Source organism: Polyodon spathula, chromosome 5 (assembly GCF_017654505.1).
Source record: "Polyodon spathula isolate WHYD16114869_AA chromosome 5, ASM1765450v1, whole genome shotgun sequence".
Lineage (NCBI taxonomy): Eukaryota > Metazoa > Chordata > Actinopteri > Acipenseriformes > Polyodontidae > Polyodon > Polyodon spathula.
The window spans coordinates 69539722-69549795 of NC_054538.1; the positions used below are offsets into that span (position 1 = coordinate 69539722).

The following is a 10074-nucleotide window of genomic DNA, read 5'->3' on the forward strand; positions in this document are numbered from 1 at the left end:
ACTTGCACTTTGACAGCTGAGTTTTAGTTCTGGGATATAAAAATCTAAAATACACCAAGGATTTACTCAGGTAAACCAAGAAGAGTGGCAAAACACAGCATGGAAACGTTTTCAGGTACTGTACATGCATTAAATCGAAAAATAATGCATGTACAGCACTATGAAGGTTAAACTATATGCTACTGGATGTGGGGTCAGATGGGATCTAGTTTCAGAAATGCACATGTTTATATATTTAAGGAAAATGTAATCATATTATATACAGGTTGCATTCTATACAGAGTACAAGCTGTGAAGTACAAACCAATTTTGTGGAGAAAGGGTCAGAAGCGGCCGTACAGACCCACAGTTCATTATTAGCAGTACAGATCCATCAGAACACACTACCACAGCAGCAAGGAGTGACCCAGAGTTTTACTCACTGAGAAGATTGCTGTTTTGATTACTTTAGTTAAAGCAATGTCAGTAATTGACAACTAGAAGTAAATATAAGGGATAGTTATTGTTTCACAATAACATTTACTTGTATTTCAAGAACATAAGAATAATTTACAAATGAGAGGGGGCATTTGGCCCATTAGTGCTCGTATAGTTCCTAAAAAATATTTCACATCAACAACAAGGCTACGCAATCTATTCCATACACCTTTCTCTGTGTGAAAGTTTCTCCTCCCATCTGCCCAGAATCTGTCCTCACTCATCTTCCACATGTGTCCCCTGGTCCTGGTTTATGTGCAGTACTTGAAGCAGTGACTTCTTAAAACGTGTTCTCCTCATCATTTGCCCATCCTCTCAAAAACGGTTAACTATTGTAGTCTAGCCCAATGCACAAGAGCTAGTTAGCTTTAAAAAGACAACCTTTACAACCGAACAAGGATAACATTATATATTTTTTTTTTCAAATGTTAATACATTTATTAGTTGCTGTGATGGATGTATAAAACAGCTGAGAATTAAAATAAAAATGATTGACTCATGCCAGGCAGATGGAAGTCCCAGACACTGTGAGCAGATTGAACTGATTCAATCCTCATCACTTCCTAGATGCGCAAGGTTGAAATCTGGGTCATCCTCTTCCAGCTCTAAATCATCTATGTCTTGGAACAAAGACTCGTCCACTTCCACATTGTTACCAGCTGGAATGCAAGCACAAGGAGCAGAGCATTTCAGTTTGTACAATCCACAACTGGAAATACCACAAGCAGAGAGAAACGCAAGCTGCTCTTTTCCACCTTACCTTCTTCCAGAAAATGAATATCGGACGTGTCAAGATTATGGTCGGTTTCAAACAGCTGTTTTCCTAGAAAAAAGAAATAACAAAAGTGGATTTTTTAAATTATTATTATTATTATTAGTTACAGTGCATTTTATTCAGTAATTGGACTGCCTGTGCTACAATAACTACACCAATAGGTCATGCATACCTGAATGAAATGTAGATCTATACTGATCCCCGTCTTTAGAGACTTTATTAGCTAAGGAAAGCACTCTGGGGGCTAGATTAAATATAGTTTGCCTTTGCATAAGTGGGAAATCAGGGAGCAATTGACCCGACTCCCATAATCAACTAACTCTACCTTGAACAGCAGTTGTGATACTGAATGAATTACTAAAACCAAAAAGGTATCCCAAAGTAGATTGTGTGAAGGCAAGTGCCGCTCAGTAACCATCTGCATTGCACATGCTTGCCCTTTACTTCCAAACTAAACACCCAAACACACAGCACGCTTTCCCAGTGTGTACTTAACCATGGCTGAGTGAAGTGACAATACCTCAGAGTAATGAAGAGAGAAGGTTTTTAACATGCTGGTGAACAAGTTAAGATTAAACCCAAGTACAGAGCACTTCAGCATAATGCCTTATTCTTGTTATATAAAACTCAATGTGAATATGTTTGTCAGTTTGCAAGCTATTGTGTGGTCTACAGGAAATCTAGCTGCAACATTAACTACGGTAGTCAGTGTGCCGACAGTATAAGTGACGACCGTCAAGCAGTCAAATATTTCACCCAATTTACATAGTATTCATTACACATCCCACATGGGGGGGATGCAAACCATTTATTTTTTATAGCTACATAGCAAAATTCTAGAAGAATTTCAATTTTAAAATCATTTAGTAAAAAATGATTCAAATAAAAGTTCAAGATTTTTTTTTTTTTTTTTTTAAATCTCTCGAAGTCAGAAAACAGATTTAGAAGAGAGTTCTGAGTATTGCATTGTAGGGAGACAGGTAGAACAACAAAAGAAAAAGAAAAAAAAAACTGTTTTACAATTTATCAGTTTCCAAGATATCGACTTCAATAGTACACCGGAGATGCTTAAAATGGCTGACGATAAAGTAAAAAAAGGGCCCCTGCTACCCATTCACAAACTCCTGAAAATCACTTACAACCATGCAGATTCTTTGTTATAATAAACTTGTTACTGAGTATTATTTTATGTGGTCTATAGTATCAAAACGATTCAGTACTGTCAGCCAATTAGCTTCCAGCTCTAGCGGGCTTGAATCGACAGTAAGTGCCCGAATGTCAGCACCAACTGTGAATCAAATTTGAAATCAACCTGCGTGTATAGCGGCTTTTTAAAAATGACACTAAATACCACCCATTATATGCCTCCTAACTCACCATGTTTGCCACACAGCCTACTTGGTGTACCTACAAACTTGTGGGGGGAAAAAACATGCTTGTTAATTTAATGGCTACCATCAGTGAAAAAGCCAATCTCACCAAAAGGTACACCAATCATACTGTGACAGCAACAGCTGTTTAATTTCTATCTGACAACGAAAGCTCAATTCGCAGCTATTGGACAGCAAATGTACGAAGGGCACTATCGCTTAAGTATTAAGGACTGCTTGGAGTCTACAGCTGCTGAAGTCAAGGTACCATTGTGAAAAAGCACTGTTTCAAGGGTAAAATGCATTACGCTATAGAGTTAAGAAGTGAACAAATTAGCTACAGGGCTGAAACCCAGGTCGTGCCGTGAGATATCACTATACAAAATAGTAACAGCACGCAACAAGTTCAGTATAAAACCAGATGATTCACTTACCAGAAAGTTTGGACTTCAAAGACTCTTCTTCTTTCTGTTTTTTTTCTGTTAAGTTCTGCCATCTCCAATTCAAATTTTGCTTTCCAAGACAGAAAGTTTTCTATCGTGACAACAGTGCCATGGAATTGTACCTGCGGCAAAATAAAAAATAAAAAAAACAAAACAAGAAAAATAAAATAAAAAATGAAAATATTGAGTATGTGAAATGACCATGACAGGCAGGCTGAGGAGAATCTGATAACCTCAAATGCTGTAGTGCTAAAGATCCTTCCTTAGCAAGTGCCATAAAAAATGCAGTTCTCTCTGTATATATAAAACTCTACAGTGTGGAATATGTACATCCACCTCCACTATAGCCCTATTGCCGTATTTAATACAGTGGTTCTTAGTTCATGATAAACCCAAGCACACAGCACTTCAGCATTAACATCTTTTTTTTGCAAAAATTAATTTAAATAAAGTAGAAGTGTGCAAGCTTGTTTATTAATATTATTATTATTATTATTATTATTATTATTATTATTATAATAGAAAGCAAATTCAGGTCTAAAGTAGCTCCCTATTGTGAAGTAATCCAGCACAGTGGTTCCCAAACTGTGGATCGCAAGAGGTATCGAGGTGGGGCGTGGTAAAACAAACATATTTTTAGTTTGAAATGATGAAATATGACCACAGTTACATTGAGTTTACCGCCACTGTGTGTCGACCTGAAAACGATCCAGCTCCAAAGTGTGTGTTGTGCCTGCAAATGCTTGCAAAAGAAAGCAGGAAGGCTTCCAAATTTAAAGGGCATTTAATTACCCAGAATGCACAAACAAAAGCTGTGGTTTAGAAAAAAAAGAAAACTATTTGCCAAGACACGTGTTTTACGAAAAAAAGCCCTGAAAGCATTGTATCTCGCATATCTGCACATTGCAAAATCAGAAAATGCTGGGAAAGGAAACCGCAAGTCAAAAGCTCAAATGTGTGCCACTGTCAAATACTACTGTATAAAGTAAATACTACCGTACAATACAAAGTAAATACTACCGTACAATACAAAGTAAATACTACTGTACAAAGTAAATACTACTGTACAATACAAAGTAAATACTACTGTACAAAGTAAATACTACCGTACAATACAAAGTAAATACTGCTGTGCAGAGGCATATTGAAGACGGGTGGAGTGTTCCGTCTATAACCGATTTTCCATCTTAAAAATATTTTGGGAAATGTGAAAAATTACTGTGAGTTTGGAATGTGTACTATAGCAGTGGCGGGAGTTGGAGAGCTGAGCTGATTTCGTAAGCAAAAACGAAAAGTTTTCAGCTTCTTGCAATTTACCGTGAAAAACATGCATTTTATTTTCCTTGCAGCATTTTACACTGTAAAGTCATACTTTCATCAGCACCATGCATTTGGCTTCTATAGCAACGGGGTCAAACAAATACCGACTTCACAACTGTTCGAGTTATCCTTAAACATTGACTTAGCGATTCAGTGGCATATATGATGTTACAATGTACTAATAATTTGAACGTTTCTCCCGTGCATTTATTGATTTAAAGGCAGGAAAATATGGAAATTGCATGTTCCTTTTCAATAGTGTGTCAACATAATTTTAAAAGGTTTACAAAACTTGAAAATGTCGCTGAATTTGTCACTCAAGGTTGTTTCTAAAAAAATTCAATTTTTGTCTGCTTGTTATGTTTTTACATTTACAGAACACTGATACATTTTTTAAGACTGTTTCAATAGCGACTCAAGTTTCAATGTTTGAATGCTGTTTGACGTCTGACGTAGTGCAAATACTTCCAAGGTTAGCTCAAAGATATTCCATTTAATTGAGTAGAAACAACTAGAATATCTTTGGTTAGCTGTACCTGAGAAAATGCAGTGATAAAACAGCAGCCATATTTGGCTGCAAACGAGGTGTTCTCAGCACAGTACTAAGCTTTTAGTTTTGGTTTGAAGGCAGCAGGGGCATAGCCTGTGTTTTTTTTTTCTTTCTTTTTTTGTATTTGCTTGACAGACGGCCTTATGAGTGGATGCAGTGTGCAGAGGAAGTGTGTTTCAGAGACAGACGTTTTGTATTTGTGCTGGTTTTACTTGATAGAATTCATTAAGTTACCACAGTTACTATTATAATAATTATTTTCTATCTATCACTTTGTGTAAATAAGTGATTTTTAAACCTTTAATCTTACTTTATACTGCTGCACTTTTTTGGTTGGTACTGTACGTATATGCTTTTTCACACTATCTCACTGGGCATGTGTCCCAAAAGATGATCTGGCTACTTAGGTGGGCTGTGAGTTGGGAAAGTTTGGGAACCCCTCAACTAGTCAACATTACCATATGACTCAATCATTGGTATGACCAACAGTAAGGTCAGTAACACAAATTAATTATTGTTTACTGTGCATCTTTAATGTTAGCATGAATAGACGCACTTTATACATTTCTGTTGAGCTTCAGTGTATAATCTACTGCTGCTGCAAGTTGTAACAAGAATAATGCTAACACAGCTGAAACGAAGAAACGAGACCATCAACAAGTTATCATCCAAAACTGCAAAAACGAACAACCATAGATCAGTACGTGAATCTGACTGTTTCAAACACTACAGGCACTAGATGCAGTGGTCTATAGTACCTAAACACACAGCTGTGCACTGAGGCCTCTGTAAATCATGCAGAGCACAAATTAATCAAAGATTGAAGGTTCTCATTTTGACTTGTTCAAAGTGGATTTCTGGTCATACACAGAGTTTGTTTCCAATCCTTCAAACACATGAGACTCCAGCCACATACAAACCTTTTCTGCCTCTTCTGCTTCTATTCCTTTCTTCTTCTCTTCCTCTCGTCGGTTCTTAATTTGATCTACAAGTTCACTTAATTTGTCCTACACTGCAGTCAACAGTGTGAATATCATCACCATGCCCAGGTTTTCTTCCACCTGTACAAGTGGAATTTTAGTTAGTTAATAGCTGTTTTGCATAAAAGCTGTTTGTAAAAATTGACTTACTAAAGCCTTGGTTAGTATGCACGTTTCTTCCCTGACAGCACACACCGAGTGCAGCGACCATACTTTAGCCATACTGACATTGAAGCAGCAAGCGACCATGAAAAAGCGCCGTGATAAAGCAAGCCAATCACCAGGCAGCAAACTGATTACTCAGATGAAAATTGTTTATCACATGGCACAAAATGACATTCCAAGTCACCAGTTTAGCGAATATGTACGCTAAAATATCAATGTTTGAAAACAAATGATTTAAATGTTTTATGTTTAATTAAAAATATGAATGCAAAATGATTTTTTATATGTGTAATTTTGAGTACATGTATGTATAGAGTGGACAAAACCAGTTCATTTTGTGTGGTGACTGGTAAAATATTTGACGGTCATGGGCTTCGTTCTTTTCCTAGTGGAAACGCTGTACAAACTTAATTCAGTTTCATTTCACGGTCCTCTCGCCCAAGCTTCACAAGATGTCTTATATAGTAAGAGACATCCTACACACTATGTATTAGCATATAACACAGCTACAGGTCCCCAATTCCCTAAGGAAAACTTAACCTGTCCATGCTCACGTGTTGGCCCTAGCTAGATCTTCCTGACAGAACCACCTGAAAGTAGATATTCATGCATGTTGAACTTGGCTCCATTATTCATGGTAAACAAGGTCAGTTTAGCCTTAGTCAAATATTGATGCATTTAAGCACAAAAATAAGGCTGTTTCTTCAGCACAGGGGCCAGCATGAAAATAATATGTTTTACTAAAGCTAGTGTATTCCTTAATGCTAAGAGTAGCTTTGGGGTTTGAGCCAACAGCCTCCTATATACTTGAAAAGAGACTTGTGCTGTATGATATAGAAATGTAGTAACTGCAAAATACGCAGTAATATAAACACACTAAAGCTTATCTGTTGTTGTAATAATGTCAAAATATCTGTGGCATCACTGTCTTCAAGGTTCTCTCTGTCCAGAATTCCATAAAGCGGAGGTACGTCTGGATATTTGTGTACGTACGTAAACTTGAAGGTTGCCTGGACCGCTAAGAATAATGATTAGAGAGAGATAGATAACTGGCTGCATTAAAAAGTAGATTAAACACTTTTAACTTCACTCTGTAATATGTATACCATGGGATACCACAAATGTATAGTCCCTGATCAACAATTACAACAACATGTAGTTCTATCTATAGTTCTGTCCAGGGTTCATACTCTGTAATAATGCAAAAGATTCATATTACGTTTTCTCAACCCCCTACATCTAAAAATAATAATAATAACCAATAAAACCCTTCTGGTCAGAATGATTGGTTTTACTTTAGATTTTCAAGAAAGAGTTACAATCACAGCAATGGCAGACTATTGCTCTGGATTACAAAATATGGGCAGGTAATACAATTTGCAAATACAGCCAAATGAAATAAAACAATGCATTAAAGAAACAATTGTTTTTGGGCTCCCTGAAACCTGGACCAATGGCTACCTACCCTATCTGGCCACTTTATAACATACCTTTTCACAAATGGCAATCTGGAAACACGCAGCTTCACAGCGAAAGCTCCCCCCCCCCCCCAGCTAAGCCCCCCCCCCCCCCCCCCCCCCCAGCCCCCCCCCCCAGCTGTTTGCTATCTCTTCAGAATGTGCTAAAATATATTTTGGTAATAGTAAAAGAGCGGATTCGAAAAAGGAACAGTTTACTAAAAGAATAAACTCATTTATTATTTGTGAGAATTGGTACAAAATTATTGTCAGGAGTGCCAGGTGAAAGAACACGCTAAAAAAAACAAACAAAAAAACCCTTTTTCAAACACAGTAGTGGCTGTACAATCCTACTAATGTTATTAATCACGTTAGTACAATCTTGTGTAACTAGAGCTGCGATTGGTCAGGGAGGCATTAATATTAGCATACGCTAATAGCACTGTCTACTGGCACAATTTTGCTTTACTGTTCTGTCGTGGAAAGAAAACCAATTTAGTCAAAATAATGTAAAGGATTATGCAGTACATGAATATCAATGCAAACCGAATTTAGGAAACCTGTAATGGCTGTTTTTTTTCACATGGGACTGTTTGGCATTTATTCAATGGGAATCAGAGTTATAGTGCAATTTAAATATAATATTTATGTGTACTGTAAATGGTAGGGTCTGGCATTTAAATATCTGCGTGTTTTCAAATGAAATACCGAAACAGTATGTTTATTACTTGTTTATAGTATTGTTAAGTGGCTAACTAAATGAAAGTTTTAGGGGACGTAGGGTACAGGTCAGTGACAAGGCAGTGAATGTGTCCAACAGGGATTTGACAACTAAAGCCTTTGAAAAAGACTACTGCTTCATTTTCTGTAAGTCTTCAGAACCATGGTATGATTCCTATATGAAATTCCCTAGAAACCAATGGACTCAGTTCAGAAACTCTACTTCCTATCATCATCCTCTCCTGCATCGGAAGTCACAGCGATTGTAAAACTCGTTGGGTTTCCTGCTAGAACTGCAAAAGGAAACAAAACACAAAAGATTGTATCTATGTTAGAAAACAATTTGCAACAGGGAAATACAGCGCTTATATTTTGCAGCATACTTTACACAAACTGTTGCAAGGCACAGCCCATTTTCAAAAGGCGTGAGCATCATATACACAGTGGCTGTGTTGTCCTTGTATACAATTAAACAACTTCAGGAACTGTGAATGGATGAAGTGTACTCTGCCGAAGCATTACAATACATACGATACAAAGTACAGGAACACCCGAGACTGACATGAAATTAATTTACTCAGTTTCACAACAAAATGTCTTATTATTATTAAGACAGAATATCTTTAGTATTTACTTGAATCCTCACAAAGCATAGGTTTGTACTTGTATTTGCAAAATCCCGTTGTGTTGCTATAGCTGGCAGGCAGTGTGTATTATTAAATGAATTCGGCACAGTAACATCACATGACCACGCTAAGTATTTGCTGCCTAATATATCAGGTAGGCACTGTGTGTGTGTGTGTGTGTGTGGTGTGTGTGTGTGTGTGTGTGTGTGTGTGTGTGTGTGTGTGTGTGTGTGTGTGTGTGTGTGTGTGTGTGTGTGTGTGTGTGTGTGTGTGTGTGTGTGTGTGTGTGTGATCTACCTGTAAACGAATCTGGACAGATGGACTCTAAAGCTTCCACCGCGTTCTTCTGCTCTTCTCCGTAATCCGTCATTTTTACTCACTCAATTTCCCATTGATTAATACATTAAAATATTGCCATGGATTTACATTGCCACCCAAAGAGAACCGAGGCCGAAGCAAGATCAATTTCTCGACAATGCCAGGCGAGACTGACGCATCTGCAAATTAAATCTATCTGGGATATATTTAAAAAAATGTCCACATCGGTGTATTTAACATGTATTAAGTATGACTAATATTAATCTCCTTAAAGAGTAACTGCCGATCGCGCGTTCGTGGATTGATTAATTGGGGCTGTGTTATAATCACGTGTTGAGTTATGAATGGGAGGTCAGGTGACATAATCACTTTTTTTTTTATTATTATTGAATACAACACAGTCACACAATACAACATTTGAAGGAAGCATGTACAAAATGACAGATATCCACCATACAAAACAAAAATAAGCACACAAACAAGTTCCTACCTTAAGACAACTTACTAAAATGAACAGTATTTAAAACAAGTATGGGTTGCCTTAAATCAAATTAAAATGTTTTCATAGGGATAAAGTTTGTATTATTTTTTGAATTTTTTGGCATGCCTATTAAAGTGGTGTAATATAAATATATATATATATATATATATATATATATATATATATATATATATTATATATATATATATATATATATAATATTCCAGAATAAATAAAATTAAAGTTAGTGTCCCGTCCCCCGGCATCCCCCCCCCCCCCCCACCGGAAAATTTCATTTTATGAATAGGAAAATGTACCCTTTACATGGATCAAAAGGTTTCCAATTATATATGTAAGCATTTCATTTGCATAAGTGAGTATGACCTAATCAT

The 10074-nt window shown here is 36.8% G+C and overlaps 1 pseudogene; it reads right to left on the reverse strand.

Annotated features, from left to right (window-relative positions):
* Nucleotides 1-889: 889 nt before the first annotated feature.
* LOC121316238 lies at nt 890-9460 on the reverse strand (annotated as a pseudogene).
* Nucleotides 9461-10074: the final 614 nt, after the last annotated feature.